At 41.9% G+C, this 25814-nt stretch overlaps 2 protein-coding genes across 3 annotated transcripts in view; one reads left to right on the top strand and one right to left on the bottom strand.

Annotated features, from left to right (window-relative positions):
* The window catches only part of ttll1 (tubulin tyrosine ligase-like family, member 1), a 917975-nt gene that overhangs the window by 520370 nt on the left and 371791 nt on the right, over positions 1-25814 (bottom strand). The gene's annotated exons all lie outside the window — the stretch shown is intronic.
* The window catches only part of LOC108942431 (CCR4-NOT transcription complex subunit 2), a 33514-nt gene continuing 24739 nt past the window's right edge, over positions 17040-25814 (top strand). The window contains exon 1 of one of the 2 annotated variants that reach the window (XM_018765817.2): positions 17040-17121. The gene's annotated coding sequence lies outside the window, so the exon portion shown is untranslated. The remainder of the gene's footprint in view (positions 17122-25814) is intronic. The other variant, XM_018765816.1, reaches the window with a different exon arrangement.

Here is a 25814-nt window from a genome sequence, read left to right as displayed (position 1 = left end):
TTTTTCTCTTTTCACTCAGAGGTTGTTCTTAGTCAGTGTGGGGGTAGGGCAAATACCCTGGCTTACTAAAAACCTCCATGAGGTCATGGTAAAGCCCAGGCACCTCAAGGAGTTGAGTTATTTGTGGTTTGTGGCTCAACATGACAGCGTCAGACAGAAAGCGGCACAGTGGGACTCCAAGACAGGAGTTCCCTGATGCTCCAGGAAAAAACAGGGTTGTGTTTAGCTAAACAGGTGTACCCCAGAATGATAAGCTTGTCAGGTGATTTGATGAGGAAGAAAGAGAGGTCCTCCTTGTGGCAAGTCCCGTCTTGGATCAGGATTCTACCACTCCTGTTCCTAGTGGCTGCCTGACAATCGGATTCACCCATAAAATAATGTCACACTCATGGATGGTGATCCCTGCACCTTGGCAGAAGCAACATCAATAAAGTTGCTAGCTGCCCCAAAATCCACAAACACCTGAACTAACAACTGGCTTACCCTCCAAGACAAGGTAATGGGAACTGAGAGTTGCGAGATGAGCAGAAAGAGGTTACTCACCTTTCATTCCTGTTGAGTGGCTCCAGGAGATGGTCATTCAGGACAGGTGGCACGAAAGTGGTTTGGACTCCCACAGTAGAGGTAGAGCCCCTCCTGGACCTGGTATTGTTGTTCTTCAGGAGTCAGACATTCTCTGCCTAATTGCATGGGCTCAGCAGGCTCAAACAATGGTCCTGATAAAGATTGTGCCTGCCAGCAATACTGTGTATCCTCCCGCATCAGATTGTCAATGAAGATGGCATTCTCTACGAACCAATCGAAGGTCCAGTCCTCCCTGTGGTAGGCAAGCTCAGTTTCGATAGAGGAGTTCAAGCTATTCCAAAAGCCAGCCAGCAGGGCTGTAGAGTTCCACTGGCTTTCACCCACCAGCGTCCAGAACCACAGTGCATAGGTGGAGACTGTCTGGTTACCATGCTGGATGGTCATCAGTTGATCCCCTGCAGTCTTTCTGGATACCGGGTGATCAAACACAGTCTCAAACTGTTTATTGAACTGGACATAGGTGGTTGTGGAGCACATCTTCCAAATTGTGGTTGCCCAGTCTAACAGGGGTCAGGTCAGTAGCGAGACCAAATATGCTACCTGACTATCATTTGTGTGATACACATGTGGCAGGCTGGAGAAAACCCACCCACACTACAGTATAAACTTCTGGCATTTATCCAAGAAGCCATCATATCTCATGGGAGTGGCTAATCGGGATCTGTCTCAGGGACCGTTACGGAGATGAACGGTAATTACACTGGAGGTGGCATTGCTGCTGAGGCTGTGTCATCTGTCTCCACTGTCCTTCCCTGCAGTAGAACCAGCAGGATCTTCTGGATGGATTCGGACATCTGCTGCAGGATCTGCTCATTGGTGCCTAGCAGAGTCCCCTGGCAGAGATGGTGGTCTGGAGCTTCTCAGTCTCCACTAAGTTCATATATTATGGCAGAAACTTCTACTACGCTCAAGGTCGGGACACCAAAGCCAGGACCCAAACGTTTGTTAGAATAACAAAGGGGGCAATACTCATGGTGTGAGGGAGGCGTGGGTCTAGAATCAAGGCGCAAACATAGTTCCGAAGGGTAATCCTAGGTCGTGGTCAAAGAGGCCTAGGCAATGGCCAAAGTTGATGGAAGCAGGAATTGAAGAGAAAGAGCTGGGCGGGGGAACTACGAAGGGAGATGCAAGGCGAAGATCAGGCAAGGCAAAGTAGAAGTTTGAGAACAAAAGGACTGTTGTCTGTACCAGATTCCAGTGGGTGGAATGGCACCCTTTACCTTGCCCTGTTGATCATGGCCAGGTGCTTGTGTTTGGAGTGTGGTTATGGGCATGACAAAGACAAAGAATGTTCAATGTGCAGAGGTAAAAGATGAAATAACACAAATGGAAAAATTAGTAAAAGGGCACACATTAAAATCAAAGTATTTGGATAACCTAGTGGACACTGTTGGATAGATTATCAGGAAGTGGTACTGTTTGGAAATGGCACTCCTTCAAAACACAAAGAGGGAGAACATGGGTTTGATCCCCGCTCAGTCTGTGTGGAGTTTGTATGTTCACCCTGTATCTGCGGGAGTTTCCTCCGGGTACTCCGGTTTCCTCCCACAGTCCAAATACATGCTGTTCAGGTTCCCCCATAGTATGTGAGTGACAGAGAGAGAGTGTGTTCCACTGTTGTATGGATGAGTGACCAGTTGTATCTAGCAGTGTAAGTCACCTTGGTGAATAAGGTATGTGGGCTGATAACACTACAGAGTTCATTGGAAGTCACTTTGGAGAAAAGTGTCTGCTAAATAAATAAATGTAAATGTAATGTAAAATTCAAAACTCTATGTGTAGCACAACTGTAACACTGCCCATACGTCAAAAAACACCATCTCAACAGTGAATCATAGTGGTGGCAGCATCATGCTGTGCTTTTCATCAGCAGGGACTCATAGAGAGAGACTATACATCAAAACTGTCTTGTCCTGCAAGAGAAATTGCTTCAGTATGTTAAAACACTGAAGCCAGGAAGAAAATTCACCTTTCAGCTGGACCATGATTCCATTTACATTTACATTCATTCATTTAGCAGACGCTTTTCTCCAAAGCAACACAGATCTCATAGAAGATACAATGTGTGCATTACATTAGCAGAAAGTGAGACTTGGATGCAGATGTGTGATTCATACAGTAAGTGCAATTAGTTTCTTACCACCATATGAATCAATGTACATCACAGGAGTAGCTGTATAAAACTTTATCCGAATATCGACAATTCTGTCCTAGTAATTCATTTTTTTAAATATATACAAACATTTATGTTACAGGAGTAGTTACTTGAAGGTTTAACAGGCATCATCTCAAAGTTATAGTGCATGAACATTTACACATTACATGAACTTAGTACATTTATTCATTTAGATGACACTTTTCTCCAAAGCAACTTACAATGTTAAGGTCACAGCTACAAGCTTACAATTATTTACCCATTTATACAGCTGAGTAGTTTTAGTGGAGCAATTTAGGGTCAGTACCTTGCTCAAGGGTACTACAGTTGGAAGTAGGGCTCATGCAACTTTTGAACCCAGAGGCAGTAGTTCTGACCACTATGCTACCAGCTGTCCCTGATGTATCAGATCATGGTCAAAGTGAGTCCGGAATAGGTGAGTTTTAAGACGCTTTTTTTAAATGTGGAGAGAGATTCAGCAGTTCTGAATGAAAGGGGGAGGTCATTCAACCACAACGGAGCCAGAACCGAGAACCTCTATGCTTTACCTTCCATGCGTGGGACCATCAAGCGGGCAGATGTGGAGGAGCATAGCAGTCTGGTTGGGGTGTAGCGGCTGGTCAAGTTTTGTAGATAGCTGGGAGCAGTTCTATTGATGCGTTTGTAGGCCATAACCAGGGTCTTAAATTTGATCTGGGCAGCCGTAGGAAGCCAATGCAGAGAGATGAGGAAGGGGAGATACGTGTGGGAAAGCTTCAGCATTCCAAATAGAAGGTCAATGTCAATGATGAGGGTGTGAGACCGAGGAATCGGTGTAGACCAGTTTGCAAGTTCATTGTATTGAGAAAACAAAAAGGAGCAAGCAAAAGTCGTTGTTGGGGACGGGCATGGGTCGATCGAGGAGCAAACATTTGAGGGACGAAACTGGAGACAAGGTCGATTTAACAAAGCCAAGGTCTGGATCTGTGGACGTGGTGAACGGGGAATGAGGGACAAAGGATGAAGAGGATCTGGGAAGGACGAGAAGGTAGGTGTAGGTTCTTTCCGTTTCACAGCAGAAGTGGCGCTTCCTGATGAGGTTTCAGAACTAAGTGAGCAGGAATGGCTTCTTTATACCCCACAGCTCTGATCCGAGGCAGGTGCGTACGTTTAGCACAAGGACATGGGCGTGATAGCCAAAGCAACACTGGAGTGGTTCAAGAACAAAAAGGTAAGTTACCTGCAGTGTCATATTCAGAGTCCTAATACTTTTGCAATACACTCATACACATTCACAAAAACAAACAAGTTGACATGTGAGGGACGGGATGGGGGTTATTGTGCGACCACTTGTTGTTGCACCCCAGGAAAATTGGATAAATTCAGACCAAAATGGTCAGAGAGCAGGACTGTCATGAAAGAGGTCCCCGGATATTCAGTTGTCCTTTCACAAAGGGATCCTGCCTTTTTCACTGTCCTCACGTTTGAAATCATGTGCAACGACTACCGTTCTGTTTGTTTCCCCTGTGGGAGTCATCCATAATGTCCATTTAAAACATTAAAGCAACAGTGAAGCCAGCCCTGTATAAAGTGTCGTATGCTGCTCCAGGAGGTGAAAGTGAATATACCATTTATACCCTTTCAGTTGTGTTTAACAATGTCAAAACAGCCTTGTGGTTGCACGAATGCTTTTGACAGATTGCTTCTTCCAAGACGGAGACCAGAACTGTGGCTTTCTGTCATATGGAAAATAATCCCTGTATATCTGGGTGGAGGCTATTTTGTATATACCGCAGCAATATAACACTCTAGTCATGTTTTCAGTTATTTTATTGCTTAACTGATGTTTATAAAAAGGCACCTTCAATTTTGACCCATTTATACATCTGGAGAGTCTATTGGAGCAATAGAGGAAAAGGCTCTTGTTCAAGACCTTAACAGCAGGGCTCCTCTGATATTTGTGAATCTGCACTCCAAATTTCCACCGCTGTTGTCTGATGTCTGGAGGAATAGGCCTTCCGCTTTTGGCTCCAGCGTCAGTCACCGAAGTCATGCAGAGAGCAGAGTAAAAGACACATTGTTGGTAAGAGCCAAGCCGCAGAGTTAACAGGAAACACCTGGCTCTGAAAACAGTTACGGTGCCCTGAGCGAAAGCCTCAAGAAGAACATTACATTTCACTGGCATGCTTGTGATGCCTATAGCAAGGGGTGATTTGTCCAAAGACCCTGTGTTTGGGGGGTGAGTGACATATTTTATAAGCATTTACATTTACATTTATTCATTTAGCAGACGCTTTTCTCCAAAGCAACGTACATCTCATAGAAAATACAATTTGTGCATTACCTCAGGAGAAAGAGACATAACTGCAAATACTGTGTATGACTCTTAAGTACGGTTCGTTTGTTTCTTTCACCATATGCACCAACGTTCATCACACAAGTGGCTGCATAAAACTTGACCAGAATATCACCGATTCCTATTTACTTTCCTAGTAGTTTTTTTTTGAGATACATATAAACATGTTTTTTATAAATGTCCAAAACGAAGCATACCGAGTTTCCTTATTTTACTAAAAGAATTAATAAAATATGGCATATATTGACATAATTCAAAATTAAATATATCCTTCAATGTTGTATGTAGCATTCAAACAGCAATATAACTACATACTGGGAAGTTACCTCTACTGAATGGGCATGTAAAGAAGGGGGTTAATAAACCTTCTCTAATGGAAAATTAAATGACAAGAAAAAGTGGAAAAAAAAAATTCTTAATCAGCATAAAACCCTGAATGTCTGATCAAAAAAGATGATACTGCTGCAAATAATTACAAGGAGCTTTCACAACGTCAGGATGGGAATACATATCCTTCTTTTATCTCCGGAGGAGTGGAAAAGAAACAGTAGATAGTTGTGTTGTGCATAATTGAAGGGTCCCGCAGTATTGGGTACCAGTGGCAGGAGCTCAGCCAGCGCACAGCAGTCACAGGTGTGCGTCCAGGAGTTCACCCAGGTGTGCATCCAGGTGTTGACTAATTGCTGCCACTGCGACACAGCTGTGCCAGACGGTGAGAACATGGTGAGTTCCTCTGATATAAAACATGTGTGCATGTGTCAGACAGGCTGTGGAAGTTTGCATTCACTTGGCCATTACTTAACTGTGTCAGTAATGGATACAGTTTGTTAAAGACCGGAATGCTGAAAGACAGAAGTAAAGTTGGTCAAATAAAGCATCTAGTATTGCAAAATTTTACATACTGACCTGTGGGTATAGACATCAATACAATGCCTATACAACAGATATGTTTCAAAAAAACTTTTGGATAATTAGGAGGTCATTCTGTTATATGCTTTTTAATAGCAACACCATAGATTACATAAATATAGACAGATACATTTACAAATAATTATTAGTTACAGTGGTGAACAACTTTGCAGGTCTTGGGGGAAGCAAAAAAAGAATTAACGTCAGTGCTCAGTGAAGTTCTACACAAATTCTGAGGGTGACATCAGTCTTGGACACATCCCCCCCCTTGTTATGATGAGTTATGTATGCACTGGCTACACCTAATTAGTGTAAAAGTATGAATTACAAAATGTTACTTAATCCTAAATTGCATAATTTAATGCCATTCCTAAATGACTCACACCACTTAGCCATCAAAGAACTCTGGAGAGGTAATTATGAATCAGTTTCTAATATTTGTGGATTAAAATGGAAGCCATAGTTGCCATAAATATTGTTGTGCAGAGTGCAATGAAAGAACGCTGTACGCCGTTGTGTATCTTTACCTGCCTTCCGACGTGGCTCCACCTGAATGACAACTCTAAGGTAAATAAGCTCAAGCCAGCTGCAGTGACACCGGTGTAGAGTTCCCCCCAGACAGCCTTCTTGTACAGCAGGCAGATTTGATTACAGCTGACGATGGGGACGAGCATCATTCCTAGAGCCCTCTTCTCTCCAGTGGGCCTCCTGTGCGAGAGCTCATTGCACAGAGCCAGAAAAGTTTACGGGAATCGCCTTTTTGAATTCTTCTAGGGCCGCTTGAGAGATATTGTCAGAATTCTCCTTGGCGATGTAATGTCAGTTTCACCACTTCACATTCTTTATCGTTCATACGCAGAGAAAACTGCAACCCTGAATCTGAAAACTGTGTGAAAAAATACTGGAATGATGATTAGGTATGATGTGATTCTGATCATTTCAAACCATCTGTAATGGGATAATATTCATTTTATCCCATAATACTGTAAGTACAGTAAATAGGACATTCTTCAATTTGTAAATATTGACACCTTAGCTGTTATGCGATATAATACAATTTTGCCGTCGTGTTTGTTGTTCAGTCCATTCATGATTTGGGACCTGCAGTGCTAATAACCTGTTAATAAGCTCATGTGGTTCTGATGTAGTTTATGAACACCAAATACAGGCGTTATCTAGACATGCAAACACCAATTTTCATTATTTATGACACCTTTTGCTTTCATTTCTTATTACCTTCTCTGCACCTCTGACAGGAAATACCTGGTAGGACTTTGGGGTCTCACTTATCTTTTATCCATGAGCATCAGGAGGAATCAGAGCGGAAGGAGTCCAGGTAAGGGTCAGGTGTCTTACCTTCTTCATGTAACCCTTTCTTAGAAACAGTGTAACCCAGAGCCTGCAATCCCCTCAGGACGAACACAAAACCCTTTGCAAAGACGATGAAAGCTGTGAGACAATGAGCAGAACAAGTCCTAAAAATAGTTTTATTGGTTGAGTAGTTTTATCAGGGATAACTGTTCGCACTGTTCTGTCTCACTGTGGTACAATGTTTATCCGTTTATAGGGTTTGTAATGGCTCACTGACCATCCTAGACACCTATTTAGAAAAAAACAGCATTTAGCTCAGGAGACCAGCTGTAGTTTCCCCTTCGGTGCACATATTCTCACAGCAGGGTAGTTAATATTTATTAAAGTGTAATGCACTCGTATTTTTCAGTGAGATGTACGTGACTTTGGAGAAAAACATCTGCTAAATGAATAAATGTAAATGTAAAGTGCACAGCCTGGTAGATTATACAGAATATATAATGTTCAGATTCCAAGGTACGATTTTCTTATAGCACTGACAGTCTATTTCCACTTCAAAATGAATGGCTCTTTCTCTTCTTTTGAAACATCTGCTCATCATTCTATCATCAGAACCTTTGCTTCGGTAGGACTCCTTAACTATGTGTCACAGATGGACAGAAAGAACAATCCTGGGAATGGATGTAGTTTGTCAGGTTAGAAAAAATATTTAATATTGGCTCAAAAGCAACTAAAAATAGTATTAAATCATATGTTCTGTTGCAAGATATGACAACAGATTTATTCATACTGTGTAGTCTTGTTTGCCGGGTTACATGTAAGTGAGAGTACAGTGAGTATGTTCACTCTACAATATTCCCGCTGTCAGATACCACTGAACTAATGCAACAGGTGCATGGTGTCATTTGCATGAAGTAATCTGACCTCCTGGTTTCTGTTACTAGTAGACAAACACGTGTAGCTTCTTCAAACTGGTCTGGCTAAGCAGGTGTTCCGAGAGCAACGTAAAGACCTTAAGGTAGAGCCAGGTATTTGAGGACTTCTTCAGAAGAACAAGTGGAGCAGTTGCACCTCTAAGTTCAATCAGTAACTATAGAAATAACAGATGTCATAGTTGCTAAGGACAGTTTTCAAGAATGTGTTCCTCCAGACTGGTAAAATCGTGAATTATTTGGATGGAAGGATTGGTCAAGCAACATAACAACAATACAGTCCATCTGCAGAACAACAGAAAAACGTACCTGAAAATATTGTTTTTTTATTTTTGAAAAAAGAAAAAACAGACTAACACTATGAAAAAACACAAAATGGGTATTCAAAACAATAAAATTTTACATACACGCATAAATGCCAATGAAGATACACACACCTACAAAAAACACCTTGAGAAGAGTCATATGTAGATCTATCACAGCGCTCATCATAAATCAGCCAATTAAAATAAGCCTCACGCATGACCCAGGCTCAGTGCTCAGGCTCTTGAAGTGTTCTTTTTAAATTTTATTTGGCTTGCATAGACATACATTCAGATGTGCATATTTATTTTTGTTTTCGTATAATAATATTTATGTGAGTGTACATATGTTGGGGGCCATGGTGGCCCAGCAGGCTTGGCCGGTGCCTGCTCTCTGGTGGGTCTGGGGGTCGAGTCCCACCTGGGGTGTCCTGCAACAGACTGATATCCCATCCAGGGTGCATCTGCCCCATGCTGCCAGGCCAGGCCCCGCCTGAGACCAGCAGCTTCTGACTGTGTGTGTGTGATATACAAACCCCATTTCCAGAAAAGTTGGGACACTTTCTAGAAACGCAACAAAAACTAAAAACTGTTATCTGTTTATTCACCTGAACCTTTAACAGACAAAAGGACAAAGAAAAGATTTTCAGTGTTTTCACTGATGAACTTAATTCTGTTTGTTAAATATAAACAAATTTAAAAATTGATGCCTGCAACACACTCAAAAAAAAGTTGGGACAGAGGCATGTTTACCACTGGGTCACATCACCTTTTCTTTTAATTATACTTTGTAATCATCTGGGAACTGAAGAAATCAATTGTTGCAGTTTTTCAAGTGGAATTTTTGCCCATTCTTGCTGTATGCAAGACTTGAGCTGCTCAACAGTCCGTGGTCGCCGTTGTCTGATTCTCCTCTTCATGATGCACCATACGTTTTCAATAGGAGACAGATCTGGACTGCAGGCAGGCCAGCCGAGCACACGCACTCTACACCTCCGAAGCCACGCTGTTGTAACTGGTGCAGAATGAGGCCTGGCATTGTCCTGCTGAAATAGACATGGAGTTCCTGGGAAAAGACGTTGTCTTGACGGCAGCATATGTCTCTCCAAAATTCCAACATAAGCCTCCGCATCAATGGTATCTTCACATTTATCACCCATGTCGTGGGCGCTGATGCACCCCTATACCATCACAGAGGCTGGTTTTTGCACTTTTTCTTGTTAATGGTCTGGATGGTCTTTTTCATCTTTGGCATGTAGAATCCGATGTCCGTTTTTTCCAAAAACAAGCTGAAACGTAGACTCGTCTGACCGAAGAACACATTTCCACTGTCTTTTGGTCCATCTCAGATGACTTCGGGCCCAGAGGACTCGGCAGCGTTTGTGGGCAAAATTAATAAATGGCCTCCTCTTTGCATAATACAATTTCTAGTTGCATTTCTTGATGCAGTGGCGGACTGTGTCGAGTGACAATGATTTTTCAAAGTACTCCCGAGCCCATGTGGCTATGTCCATCATGGTAGCATGACGGTTTCTCAAACAATACCGCCTGAGTGCTCGATGGTCACGCGCATTCAGCAGCGGTTTCCGCCCTTGTCCTTTACGCACCGAGATTTTCCCTGACTCCCTGAATCTTTTCATGATATTATGAACTGTAGATGGTGAAAACCTAAATTTTTTGTAATCTTGCGCCGAGAAACACCGTCTTTGAACTGACTGACAGTTCTCTCATGAAGTTTGACACAAAGTGATGAACCATGACCCATCCTTGCTTGCAAAGACTAAGCCTTTGGTGGATGCTCCTTTTATACTCAATCTTGATAACCTCACCTGTTACTAGTTGAACTGCTACTTGTGGAACCTTCCAGAACAGTGTTACTTGTAACCTTTTCAGTCTTGTTTTGCCTCTGTCCCACCTTTTTTGAGTGTGTTGCAGATGTTACATTCTGTTGTTTTTCATATTTACAAAATACAATTAGCTTTGTCAGAGAAAACACCAAAAATATTTTCTCTGTACTTTTAGCAGTTAAATAAAAGTTCAAGTGATTGAACAAATTACAGTTTTTAGTTTTTGTTGCATTTTTAGAAAGTGTCCCAACTTTTCTGGAAATGGGGTTTGTAAATGTGTATACAGTATATGTATTTATGTGTATAATTATATATATATATATAAAATTTAAAAATAGAAAATGTTTTGAACAGATTTTCAGAGCAATGGATGCTGCCCACTCTGTATAGTCTGTTGATCCAAAAATGGACTGTAATTACAATAATTTTCACTTTTCATCTTGTTTATGTAATCCAGTGTTAGCCAAAATTTTTATAAGCATTCCCTCATTTAAAGTGTTTATACGTTCTGCTCGCTTTTGGTTCCACCACTGCAGGAAATGGTGGGACATCATGCGAGAAATTAATCCACTGTGATACACTGTTACTGAACATGAGAGTACTGAAGTGTGACTAATAATGAGGTAGTCTTGAGCATACTTGTCAACAGTCACATGTCATCAGTCTTGAGTTGCCTCATCAGCCTCGTCTTTCATTTGTGACTGAAGCAAAGTGCGGGCTGGAGTGGGAGGGTCTCAGTAAAGACAGCAGGCCGTCTCTCCCTAGGACATGTCTCTTTCCACCCATCAACCCCCCTGTGAGTGTGATGAAGCAGAAGGAGGAGCTGCAGCACGTAGCCCTTGGCGAGGACCAGAGACGGTGGGAGGAGATGTGTTTGCTGGCTGAGGTGAGATTGGTGCCACTTTGAGGTGTTTCATTTTGCTAAGCTGTCAGGAAGGCAGGGTGTATTTGAAATGGAGACGCCTGCATCCTCCCTATCATCCCTGGGCGAACAGACTTCAAGGCCTGAGGATCATCGGGATATATAACAAAAAAAAATCAGAAACCCCACAGATAAAACCTGCTGTTATTTCTTTGCTTTGTGTGACATTTTCATTATTGAAAAGGCTTTCAGACATTGCAATGGAGACAGTGGTGTCACTAGGGTTGATGTCACCCACTGCAGTAACTCATGGTGTCACCCGCCCGCCCCCCCCCCCCCCCCCCCCGCCGTGGACGACCTCCTGTACTAGACCATACAGAATCCTTAGTAATGTTTTTTTGTACTAATGTTACTTGTAAAGTAGTAGTCCAGACGGGAAGTCACTATGGCCTGGACAAGTAGTTGGGCGGAGTCAGTAGTGAGGTAGGGATGGATCCTGAGAATATTGTGCAGGATGTATCTGCAGGACCAGGTTGTGGCTTCGATATGTTGAGAGAAAGACAGACTCCCATGAATCATTACTCCCAGACTCTTATCCAAGGAGGTAGGCGAAATGAGTGAGTTGTCCAGTTTGATAGACAGGTCATGACAGGTGGACAAGCCAGCTGGGAGGTAAGAATCTCTGTTATGGAGAGGTTGAGTTGGAGGTGGTGATCATACATCCATGAAGAGATGTCTGACAGGCAGGCAGCAATGCGTGCAGAGATATCTGACGCATCAGGTGGAAAGGAGAGAAAGAGCTGGGTATCATCAGCATAGCAGTGGTATTTGAATCCATGGGAGCTGATGACAGGGCCAAGGGAGGAGGTGTAGATGGAGAAAAGAAGAGGACCCACTACCGAGCCCTGCGGAACACCGGTTGAGAGAGGCAGAGGAGAAGAACGAGAGCTCCACCAGACCACTTGATGGGATCTTTCAGAGAGGTAGGATTCAAACCATCTTAGCACTGCACCTTTGATCCCAAGCTGATTAAGAGAGGAGAGTAGAATCTGGTGATTGACAGTGTCAAATGCTGCAGACAGATCGAGGAAGATGAGGACCGATGAGAGGGAGGCAGCTCTAGCAGCTTGGAGAGCGTCAGATACCGGAAAAAGGGCGGTCTCAGTGGAGTGAAGTTGGAGAGGATAGCTTTGCAGGGAGGTCCAACGTGAACCGGGCAGGTTGATGGTGAGAGTTTATCAGTGATTGCTTTGACTTTGTCTCTGAAAAACAAAGCAAAGTCTTCAGCAGTAAGAGAAGAGGGAGGAGGAGGTGGTGGGGGACACAGAAGAGATGAGAAGGTGGCAAAGAGTCTGTGAGGTTTTTTGGATGCAGACTGTATTTTGTTGTTGTAGAAGAAGGAGGTTTTAGCTGAAGAGACTGCAGACTGAAAAGCAGCTAAGAGTGACTGGTAAACATCCAGCTCTGATGGAGTTTTGGATATACACCATCTTCGCTTTGCAGCCCACAGTTTGGTCAGTTATATTTAACATTATTGATAGGTTCATAAATAGTAATTACCACAAAATTGTACCTAAAACACCAGAAAATGTGACAAAATCAGCAACTATAAAAACAGCAGCAGCAACAAAAACAAGAGCGACACCCCATGATTCGAAGCGTCACTGTAATTGGGTAATAATGAGAGCTCTGAAATGGGGGGTGCGGTGGCACCGTGGGTTGGACCGGGTCCTGCTCTCCAGTTGGTCTGGGGTTTGAGTCCCGCTTGGGGTGCCTTGCGATGGACTGGTGTCCCGTCCTGGGTGTGTCCCCTCAGCCTTATGCCGTGAATTGCCGGGTTAGGCTCCGGTTCCCCGCGACCCTGTATGGGACAAGCGGTTCAGAAAGTGTGTGTGCGAGAGAGCTCTGAGTGGAGCGCATTAGAAAGCTCAAAAAGTAAATGAGCACAGAGTTTTACCCTTGTAGCTATATTGATACATGTAAGCTGGACTTTATAACAGAAAATGTTTCTGTTGTTATAACGAACTACAGGGATATTTTTATAAAATAATAATAAATTTCTGCTGAAACACTGCACAAAAATTTTATAGACAGTCATTTTGGTGTCACCCCCTCTGATGGTGTCACCTGGTGCGGTCCACACCCCCTGCACCCCTCTAGTGACGCCGTTGAATGGAGAACAAGGCACCCACCTGTTTATATACTTACTCTCAGATACTAAAGCCTGTGTATCATGGGCAGAATGTCAAGTCTGTTTCAGCCTCACCTGTAAGCCAGTTCAGTTCCGGAATACGCTACACCTGCTATGCCTTTGGGGTCACCTAGGCCATACTGGATTTGTTAACACTGATACTAATGGGGGGGGGGGGTGCAGTGGGTTTGGCTGGGTCCTGCACTCTGGTGGGTCTGGGGTTCGAGTCCTGCCTGGGGTGCCCTGTGACTGACTGGTGTCCCATCCTGGGTGTGTCCCCACCCCCTCCAGCCCTATGCCCTGCATTGCCAGGCTAGGCTCTGGCTTGCCGCGATCCTGCTGGGGACAAGCAGCCTCAGCCAATGTGTGTGTGTGTGTGTGTGTGTGTGTGTGTGTGTGTGTGTGTGTGTGATACTAATGGACTGCAAGAATGAACTCCATGTTCCAACCTCAAGGTTTGTGAGGTTGACATCAGACAGATTCAGACTTCAGTGACAACTGTCACGCAATCGGTCGGAGGGACGGGACCCACCATTGACATATTTTCCCCTGGCAGCACAGCTGGTGCGCATCGAACAGGAGCTGCGCGAGAGGCTGTGCCGGGAGAAGGAGCGCCAGGAGCTGCAGGAGCAGGTGCGGCAGGAGGAGAACAGACAGCGTTGGAGAAGCTTCTGCTACATGAGCCTCAGCCAGCGCATCAACAAGTAAGATGAGTTACTCAAAGTAAAAAAAACACATTTAATTCGAGCTGCATTTAACTGCCTAAAGCCCACGACAAAGAAACACTGGATTTAACTGTACATTATTGTTATTAGCAACACAGCATACATCTCTGCAGTTTCCTGTATCATTTTGGTTTCTGTAAAATATGGGCTATTTTTCAATATACTAGATATTTATCATGAATTATTCACCTTTTTCCAACTGTGCAGGCCGTGGGTGTTCAGCTTCTACAAGACCTTTCCCATGCACATTTACTGTCTACCCATTCGGTCGGCTTCACAAGGGCGTCACAAGAAGAAGAAAAAGTCGAAAAGATGAAAGGAGCGTAGTTTTATGACAAGAAAAGGGGTCTGACACCAAAAGGGAGATGTAGGCAGCATGTGTGGTTCTGCCTTCCTTTCTTATTTTGAGTGCCAGAAAGAGCTGCTATGAAGGGTCTTGTTAAGTCAAAACACACCATCTTCAGCAGTGTTGGGGTTCACTTACAGTAATTATGTGTAATTCTCAGAAACCGGGGTAATTTCTGGCCAGGTGACACCGATAGCAGGAGGCACTATTATACCAGAAAAGTAATTATTCTACAGAGATGTGGGTGGTCTAGAATTCACTGCACTCCATGTCCAGTTAACTTTTACTTCAGAGGCTTGGGAATGTACTGGATGCCATAAATGCATAAAAAGCAAATAGTGTAAATTGTTCTGCAGTCAAGATGTACAAGAGGTCCAAGATCAACAACCCAAAGATTCTCAGTTCTGGCTCAGATGAGGTGGAATGACCTCGCTCTCTCACTCAGAACTGCCGAATCCCTCTGAACATTCAAGAAGGGTCTCAAAACACATCTCACACATCATTCAGAGTCACGTCTCTTCAGATCTCCTGTCTACTCTATAAATTTCCATTACGGCATTTGTCACATCTGTCATACCTTATTATTTCCTGTCAGCTCATTATGCTGCCGCTCATGTAAATACTGTTAATATTACCTGTTTTAAAATTTTGTCCTCCAGCAATTCTATATGCAGCTAGCTATGTAATGTATTCTGGTTTATGACATAAGTACTTTGAGAATTGTTTGTCTGCATCTATGTCTTTCTATCTGTTGATGAAATGCACATTTGTGTTTGATGAACTGTTTGTCACTTTGCATAAGAGCATCTACTACATTAAAATATGTAAATATGTGTTTAGTTTTCAAAGGTTTATACCCAGCTATATTAATGGACAGAAGCACGTATTTTATTAACAGATAAACATATATTTCAGAAAGTGGCCACAAAACTTAAAAGGAAAGATGATTTGTATTATGCGCAACATACTGTATTGGGTACAACTGGTGTTCTTTCAGATTTATCAAAACTTCATCATTAATTGCAAATCTTCATTATTGTCTGTTTTTTGCCCTGTAAATTACCAAGGCCATTAGAAGTAGCGCTCCATTGTAAAACATACTTAATTCTGTCTTAAAAATTATTTAAGAGCTTACCAAATCATCCACGACTTACATTTGGTAAAGGCACAAACATGAATTAATACACATCTTTGAGTTCTTCAATAAGTGAATTAATAATTTGCACTCCACTGGATTTCCTACTTGAGATACTATTTAACAGACAGTGCCCTAGGTCTTTTTTTTAGGTCAGTAATTATCACAATCACCTCTCTGAGAAGAGAGTTCCATGTGTTACTTGTTATTATATTACCCTTGAAGTGACACTCAATACTTTAAATAAATAATTCATTGAATTGTTCCTTCACTCACTCTTTCGTTTGACCAACCTCAAGATCATAGCAGAGGTCCTCAAGGAGATCAGTGCACTTGGGGAACAGCCTCTGCAGTTAATTTCAGTTTTTACACCAACACAGTTAATTATTTGTACAATATGGATCCATAAATTTGTCCAGACAATTATACATAACAGCATTTCCATCACTACCTGTCACTTGGAAACATTTGTATCATTTCAAATGTTTGTGATATAAATAAAGCAAGAAAACAAATAACGCTTCTTCTTATTTGATTTTTTGACATGTAAACAGATGTTGACAAGAAAATGCATTTAATTTACTAAAAGGAAATCCTTCACCTCAAAACACAGGGTGGTGGTTAGCGCTTCTACCTCTAGACCAAAAGTGGCGGGTTCGAATCCCGCTACTGGTTATAGTACCCTACTATAGGTGTTTATTACCCCACTTTAAAAAAAAAAAAAAAAAAACTAATTTACTTGGATAGATAATTGTAATTCACTTCGGCGAAAAGTGTTAAATGAATAAATGTAAATGTGTCCGTCACGTAAAATAACGTCTTCCGGTCAGCGCGCGCTTCCGTCGCTGCTTCGGAACATACTTTTTATTGTTATTTATTGAACAATTCAAACGCTCAGAATAAGCAAGTAAATAAATAAATACACAAAAATTACAACAACAAACACTCCAATAACCAGAGACATTACAAAAAATTATAATAATGTAGTTATTTAGAACCTAAAACTAAAAATGTTAATTACACTGATTAAAAACACTAATAATACAAATAGTGTAATGTAATTAAAATTAGCTACATTTTTAAACAAGTCCTTCTATTTTTTTAAATATCCCTTTTGTTGTTTTAAAGACTAGAAAAACAATTCGGTAACAAATGCACTGGAGTCTGACTGAGCGGGTGGATGTCGCCATCGCTGCCCCAGACCGCTGGCTAATTCACGCGGCAGTGGGGCAGTTATGTAACTTTTTTCATTTAAAAATGTCTCCTGAATGTCTGTCACTCATTCTGGACATAAGAGAATCCCAATGCGGCGGCTCGCGGACAGTGACCCCGCGGCAGCGCCAGTGGCTCGGGAACAGGAATCGTTTCCGTTGGTGATGTTTTGGAGGTCGCGACGGGGTCGGAGGGCAAAGGTCAGCCACCCAGCATCCTCCGCTGTAGAATACACAGCCATCTTGGATCTGCGAGGAGAAGAGACATTAATGCGGTGAGCTATTTTTCCCGTGTTTTTTTCCTTGCTGAATAATGTCCCATTCCGGTGCACCACTAAACAACCGTATATCAGACTAGAAGCCTTACCAAAGCTCTCCGTCGAGGTTCCGGTGGTGTTCTCGGCAGTCGGCGGGGTTCGACTCCGAACGGTTTCTGCGTCGCTCCGGGTTTTTGTCTAACTGCTGTCGACGGAGAGCCCGATCAGGCCCCGCTCCGCTTGGCAGCCCGTCGCTCGGTCTTCCGTCCACCTTACTTTGCGTCCAGACTTAGCTTAGCTACACTGAATTGCCCACAGCGACCGGGAATGGCGCCCGGCAGCGGGAAGGACTCAAGCAGGCGAAGGGAGCGCTAGTACTAGTAGTGTGTTTGGCAGAGCGGAGCGCTCGTTAGCGCGGCTGCTAACGGAAGGCTGTGTGAGCTGCAGTGGAGCTGGAGCCGGAGCCGTGATGTTGCTCCTCTCCCGTTTACGGCTGCGCTGTGTCTGTCTGTCTGTGTGATGTGAACCTGCTGCTGCGCTGTATCGTAACCGTAGGCTTCCCTTCGCTAGCGATGGAGTTTGTTTGATCCGTCCGAGGTCTGGATCTGCACCCTGCTGCGGGGGCAAAGCCGTGGCGTCCCGTCAGCTCAGTCTCAGTAGTGGAAAGAGCGAGCTGGACGGAATGGAGGTGAACCGTGAAGCTGCAGAAGTGTGACGATCTGCTGATGGTCGGAAAGTGTTAGGGACGCCACCTGATAGTACTTGGTCCAGCTTTCGCTTATTTGTTATTGTTTCTTCAGTCGTTTGCGCGGAAATGCCAGAGATAATCAGCACGGTTCTGTGTTGTCACTTACTTACTATTTTGAAATGAATGCAGGATTGAGAGCAGTGTTATGACACTAGGCTTTACAGTCCCTGGTTCTGGTGAATTTTGGAGTAACTGACACGGCTACTTTTGTGACTCGTTTGGTTTGACAGCTGTCAGAGCACCTGGTTCCACAGGTTTTGTTGTTATATTTTAGGAGATTATTTATCAGAGAGTTAAATGATGAAGGTGTCTGCCTTTTTGTTTTCCTTGCACGTGATTACTAAGAGGAAGCACCAAAACTTTCCTGTTTAAAAATGAAAAGCTGTGTTGTGACTCACTGTTTTCATAGTTCCTGTTCTCTTGTGACATCTAGGTCTGCTAACTTTGCCATTATATTTTTTTCGTTGCAGTTTAATTACTACTTTTTTATGAATTTCATTGCTGTTGGTTTGCTGTATTGTTCCTTTGGTACATATTTTAGAATGCATCATAAATGAGAAAAATGCCTTCCCCTTGTGGTCATACTTGTTGCAGAAAATTCACTTTGCCATCTGCGTGCATACTTGAACAAAATATTAAACACTTAATAGACTACCAGCTTCTGCATTATTGATGTGTATTTCTTTCATTGACCTCCTCCTGTCAGGTTTAAATAATGAATAGTCTCTTTCATTTGTCTTTGTTTTATTTCTTATTCACAAGTTCCTACCCCATTTTCACAGTCATAAGTTATAAGTACAGTGACAGATTCCTTAAATTTTTTGGAGAAAGTTTTGCATGGAAAAAGTTAATTGCATGGCCTGTTATGCTCTTTTCATAGATTGTTAATTATTGTCTTTTTCGTTAAACATAACATTTCTCACAATTCGCACCATGTTTTTGGTAGTCGTTTTTTTTCCTGCAGAGCAAGGAGCAAGATTAGCTGCCTTCCTTCTTATGTTCTTTGTCAGACCAGTTCTGATAGCTTTTGTGCCAACAGTAATATTTTGTTGGCTGTCAAGGTTTTGTAAACTACGGCTTGTGCTACCAGTCAGGCCTCTGAAGAAGTTGTGCTTAAATAGGGCTTTATTGCTCATGCTGTAAATGCACTCTGTCTTCATCCTTGAGAGTTAGCTGATATGGATTAGATAAATTGATATTTCTGTAATTGGTTTCGTGGTATTGCTTTAACCCCACTTCAGTTTTCAGCATAGACCAAAGTACCATGTTTAGTGCTGATTCTGGCTATTAAGCAGCAGCAGGTGGTTTCGAGGTCAGAGCTTTTCAGTCTGAAGGCCCAGGGTTGAAATAGTGAAGTTGTCCTTTGTGAAATTAGTTACCCTGAATTGATACAGTATAACTGTGGGCAGCACGATGGCACCGCAAGTAGCACTGCTCTCTCACAGCACCTGGGTGGTGCGAGAGGACATGGGTTCAATCCCCGCTCAGTCTGTGTGGAGTTCTCCCTGTGTCTGTGTGGGTTTCCTCCACAGTCCAAAGACTTGCTGTTCAGGTTCACCCATAGTGTGTGAGTGACAGAGAGAGCGTGTTCCACTGATGTATGGATGAGTGACCCAGTGTAAGTAGCGTATTTAGCGGTGTAAGTCACCACAGTGAATAAGGTGTGCGGGCTGATAACACTAGATTGAGTTCATTGGAAGTTGCTTTGGAGAAAAGGGTCTGCTAAATAAATGTAAATGAAATTACCCAGTTGTTTAAGTGGGTAAAGAACTTCTAGTTCCTTTGCATGCAAACCTAGCATTTTATTTTGCTTTGGCCAAAGGTGTCAGATAAATTGTCATAGACTAAAAGTATTTCCTGCAGACATTCTTTAACACCAGTTCATTGTAAATATTTAGACTTTTGTTGTTCTTAATGAATAGAACTTGGGATTCATTCTGTGACCAGGGTCACTACTTACATGGACATGACAGTGTGTTAAAATCTGTGCACTTTACCTACATTCTAAAAATACTGGAAGTGATTCAGAGATTTGCAAGCACACACATTGTCAGGACAGCTGCTACTCACAGTGAATTAGTGTTCTGTACATTAACAAAGTGACGGTGACTTTCTTTCCATGTTTCAACTGGCTCTTCCAGACCAGGACAATGAGCTGCTGAAAAAAGTTATGGCATGTAACATAGTATTTGTCGTGTGCTGTGATTATTATGAATGCAGGCACTTTTAACTGTATGGCTTTTCGGGGCAGTTCACATCTCAAGCAGTATTGTATTTGGCATGGTTTTGTTTTACATGAGATAATGGAAGGGATTTTGAATGGAGCGAAAGTACATAACATTAATCTCTTCTATAGAAACATATTTTCTTTGGTGTTTAGTTTGTCTGGGGCACTGTTATGTTTTGATTTCATATTGATGATCTTCATGGCCCTTCGGAATGCTACTGAACTGAGAAAGTGATTTCACAAGTCTGTTCACACACTTTTGTTGTTTGATAACAAGTACTGACAAAAATGTGTATTGAAGAGCTGAACGTTTCCCAGTAGCCCCCCCTCCCCCCCAAGCAGTGTTTCTGTAAGTGTGTGGCATCATTAAAGTGTCTCCCTACTTGAAGGTAAATAAAGATATGTGTAGCCCATCTCATTGTTCTTTGTCAAGAATCTTCACAGAACTGGGGAAAATTTAATTTAATTTTTATATTGCATGTCTTACTATTGATGAGGAGTCAGTGCTTTTCCTTGAAAGTTCTATGTCCCACTCCAGATATGGGAAGTAGTTTTATATATTTTTATGAACATTTAAAAATGTACAATGATATGTAGAAACACTGAAATTTCACTGTCTTTAGTCAAAAAGTTTTCATCCACTTTTATAACAGTAAGAGTGGGACACATTAACTGTTCAGTGTCATTGAAACATGGGAGAGGTACAGATTTTTGCACAGAACAACAGCCCATGTAAGCAACATGGCCATTCCATTCTCTACTAATTCAGTGTGCCACCAGGATTCAAATTCACTGTGGCACCTTTGATTGGTGAAGACACCTGTTGGAAAATGTACCTTTACTGAAAGCTGACCTGCACTTGGCCACATGTGGAAGTTTCATGGTGTTGATGAAAGCCTAGGTAAGCTACTGAGGATTCTTGACAGGGAATATTTCTGTAGGGTGATAGAGCCCCTAGGGGGAAAATGTCATGTAATTAGCCATGTTCAGTTTGTCTGTCCAGGTTCTGCTTCTCCTTCTCATTTTTAGCTCATTTTTGTTCCTGTCCTCACTCAGCCTTGTTTTCCAGCCTACAGTCTGTTGGTTTGCATCTTGGCTGAAGGAGTTCTGCCTGTAATATAACAGGAACTTCTGTCAGTCTCAGTTGTATCTTCCTTTGTATGGTTTGTGTCATTGATATGCTAGGTTTTTTTTGCCAGATATTTTATGGAGCATAACATGCAAATTTACATTTATTCATTTAGCTCTGCTTTTCTCCAAAGTGACTGACAATGTTAAGCTACTCACAATTATTTACGTATTTACACAGCTGGTTAATTTTACTGGAGCAATTTAGGGTAAGTACCTTGCTCAAAGGTACTACAGCTGTAGGTGGGATTCGAACCTGTCACCTTTGGGTCCAAAAGCAGCAGTTCTAACCACTATGCTATCAGCTACCCCAGTTTTTTTTATTTTTGTTTTTTAAAAAGTTTGCTTTCCATAAAAAGGTGTTGTACATATAAGACATGCTGAATGTAAACTACTACTTGTTTTTGAGTGTGTACATTCATCTGGGGCAACACAGAGGTGTGGGAAGCCAATTTGCATGTTGTTCTATATCTGAAAGACCAGCAGTGATAGCAATGATGAGGAAGGCTGAAACGACATGATTCTTGCTTCTTGTACCATCTCCTCAACCTAAACAAACCTTATGTTCTTTAGGGTAGCATTTCCAAGATAGAGATGTTTCTCTGGCTACTGTAATGGTAGGCCTGCTAAAATTCAGGGACACCTATAATTTTAAATGAAATAAAACATTACTTTTGCAATTATGGTGATTGTAATTAAATTTTAGTTAACTGATTAATAACCTGTTTTGGTTACCGCTTTTCTAAAATGTGTAGTAATGAATACCGAGCAATACTGTTTACTTTTTTGTTCTTTTTTGCTAATGTTCTGAGACCAAGAAAATCAGGAAGTGGAGAGTAATGTCAGGTGGAAAGAGTGTATGACTATGAGGCCTTTAAAACAGTCATTGCTTGGTTTTGAAGGGTACTTGGCACCTGGAGTTACAAGAGAAGGAAATGAGCCAGTGGAACCTGTCTGCAGGCAGTTCTCTCAGACAGAAATTCCAGTGGCGTCTGTAGGCACAGTGCACAAGGAACAGACTTTAATGCTTGCTGGCATGTCCAGAAACCACTGACCGCTTGTTAACTTTAACAACCTTGTTTTAGGCTGAACAGAATGTAAGGTGTGAGCACCTTTTGATCAAATGATACTAAGAGCCCACACAGTAAGACAAAACAGTAAAGTGTTTAGCTATATGGTTCTGTATAAATGTTACTTTAAAACAACTTCAGTGGTTTTTTTTTTTTTTTTTTTTGTACTGATCAGTGATGAGGGGCATATTGTGGTGTTTGTGGGGCAACCATACTTTTGAGCCCTTTTTTTTGGGTACGTATGTATTTTGTTTAGGCTGACATTTTTTCCATTATTACTGTGACTGATTCATTGATTTATCCACATCTGTAGTTGTGTCCCCCACCAGACACAAGGCTTTGCATCCTAGTCTTAGTCATTGTGGAATCAGCAGAGAGCAGCTGAAGCATTTCCTTGAGTACAAAGAATGATTCTCCTTGCTTGAATGCAGACTTGTCTTTGTTGAAAGATGTGTACAGCTTGAAGGTCTTTGATTTGTTGATAGTAACAGAATGAAGGCTGTTTAGTCTGGAGTCTTCATCATAAATGAGAAAATATCATTGCAAGGTCTCCTCCCAGTAATTTGTTTCATGCCTTCACTGGGCCCTGTATCTCATTAAGAGTTTTACACAAGTGCTGGAAGGTTAAACCCTGGTCAAGGGGGGTTAACATTTAGGTCTGTTATGGCAAACATTGGTTCCTCTTAGAGGTTTCTTGATTTCCTAATGGAACTATTCCGCTATAGTGGTCTTTTGTGAAAGGGGAACCTTGAACAGTATTTAGTGTGTTTGCAAATAGAAGATTCGCTTAAGCCTCTTCAGAATCTGTCACCCCTGTAAGCATGTGTTTAGTTTTGTGCTTGATGTATTTTCACCAGTATGTCCAGTCACTCCTCTGGAGAACCATTGCAGTACAAAACAAACTTCTTGTGCTGCTTGGTGCGAAAGCACCAACAATGAGGGGGAAGGCATAGTGCTCTGGCAAAAGCCCATTAGTGGTACCAACACACCTTTCTTTATTTGTTATGCAGTCTGTTTATGCCAGTGGACATTTCACGGATTTGGATTTGTCTTGGATAATCTTAATTCGCCAGTCAGTGCACAATTATACCTTTGCTTAGTAGAAGTTTCTTTCTTAGTTGAGCTATGAGAATGCAGTGTTCTTATGCTAAAATGGACTGAAAGTGGTAACATGGTCTGATCGTGGGTTGAAGGAGATGGTGGGCGCTACTCTTAGGAAGACAGTCTTCAAAACGTGGCATAGAAATTTGACCGGGAACTTTGAAATTAGATGCCAGTGTATCTCTGGAATACTTTGCTGTAGGTTGTGACCTTGCAACTTGATACCTATGCATTTTCTGTTGCGATAACTTTATGGCACTGGATTGTATGTTTTTGCTGTATGGTGATAAACACTTCTTTGAATAGACAGTGGTTTGGCTACGGCTGCATCAAGCTGACCCCTGCTTATCTGTAGAACTCCAGTATCTGAGTGAAACATTGAAATAAAAATTCAGCTGACAGTTTTCCCACGTTATAACTGTTTACGGCCACTTGGCTAATATTGTGTGGCTCTAATTGCACTTCTGTTTTAACCCATGTCGTGAGAGTTAAACTACAGTTACATTTTACATTACATTTACATTCATTCTCTTAGCAGACACTTTTCTCCAACCTGACATACATCTCAGAGAAAAACACAATGAGTGTATCACATCAACAGAAAGATAGACTTGGATGGAGACATTTGATTCTAAAGCAGAGTTAATTTGTCACATTCTACCATATGAACCCGAATACATCACATGAGTAGCTGCATAAAGGCTACATCTCAACTCAGGTGGGCTTCTGAATAGATACTGAAAAGTGTAAGAGAGGACATCGCTTGAGCATTGCTGAGACATGCATTACATAAACTCTCAAGCTAGTAAACATTACACCTCAGCCAAGAACATTTGCATGTGTGCAACACGGTAGGACCACAGGACAGGCAAGTATCCCATGAGCTGGTACCTGTGACTGCAGCACCTTTCATTTCCTGTTGACCTGCTTCATGCAATGCCACTCTGTTCCACTTCCCATCATGGTTCAAACAGAATTATGTGACAGAGTGTGTGTCCCACAGTTAAGTGTCTGCAGAAAACTCACTCATTCATTCCAAACAATTAAGCTATCATAGCAGCAAATTGGCAACAAAGTTGGCTACATGTTTATGCCATTCAAACATGTACAGACACGTACTTTCCCCCTCTATGTATAGCATGTGTAATGCTGTAATGTTGCTTCTGTGTTACTCACCCATCAGCATTTTTCACATTCAGGCCTGGTAAAAAAAACCCAAAAAAGGTTTGAGTCCAGTTTTACACGTTGCCTATGGGACTTGGTGGAACGGTGGATAAAGTCGGTCCTTCACAGCTCCTGAGCTGCTCCCTGAACCCCGGGTTTGAGTCCAGCTCAGAGTTGGGCTATATCTTCCCTTGTGTGTACCCTCCAAACATGTATGGAAAAGGGGACTGGAAAACCACTTCCATTCCTCCCTTGCCTAGAAAACAAAGAAAGTGGTCATCAAGGGTTGGAGTTGATTGTCTAGCACTGGCGCTCACACACACTGCCTGTTTCTACAATGCACATGCTCAGTTGGCGTTGAATTGTTAAAATTAATTGTTGTAGAAGACTTATTACAAGGAATATTAGTCCTCGACTTACAATGAGGTTGTGTTCCAATGACCTTATTGTAAGTCGACTTTGTTGTCCTCTATTCTGTATTATGTAAACAATGCACATGAATTGTTGTTTTCACTTGCTAGGTATTGGGGGGAGCTTGAGTAGAAACACAAAGTAAACATTATATAAATAAAACATTTTTGTTAATAGTATACTGTAGCTGATAGACACAGTGACAAAGAAATATGAGTGTGTTGTGGCAGTGCGGCCAGCTGATTTTGCTAGATGTTATGACCAAACGTTGAAACTTAAATTATGTAAGGTGTATTGGATGGATGTTGTAAATCTGGGTTTTCATAAATCTTGAAGTCAGTAACCACTTGTGCTTCATTTTGATTGGTGGTAATGCTGAAGAGTAACATTTGTGCATAAACTTGGTGAATTATATTCATGTATAACTTCATTTGTTATGTTTAAGTCAATGGTTCCCTGATTCAGGTCTCTTATTGTTATGTCCCTTTTTGTGTGAAACAGTTAAGTCCTTTCTAAAGACAGAAGAAATGCTATTTAAAGGGTTTATTAGCTCTTTTTTAGGAATGTGATGTAGATGCATACTGATAGTGTAATTCTTCATGGCACATGTGAAGTATGGTCTACTTTTGTAAATATTGTATATCATATCTGTTCTCTGTCCCTCACTTATTTTGACACTTTAATAAACACCTTTGTCACTCAGTGAGTTTTTGTGACTTATCAAAGGTTAAAGAAAAAAACTATGGAGGCAGCACATTGACTCCTCCCCAAGAAGTGAGGTGGGACAGTGCATTGTTTTGAGGTTGTTTAACTGTGTGATGCATTATGGGCAATTTCACACTTTACATTTTGAAGCTGTGAC

This window comes from Scleropages formosus, chromosome 5 (assembly GCF_900964775.1).
Source record: "Scleropages formosus chromosome 5, fSclFor1.1, whole genome shotgun sequence".
In the NCBI taxonomy this organism is placed as follows: Eukaryota; Metazoa; Chordata; class Actinopteri; order Osteoglossiformes; family Osteoglossidae; genus Scleropages; species Scleropages formosus.
Note: the sequence above shows the minus strand (reverse complement) of the source record. Positions and strands in the feature narration are given on the sequence as shown.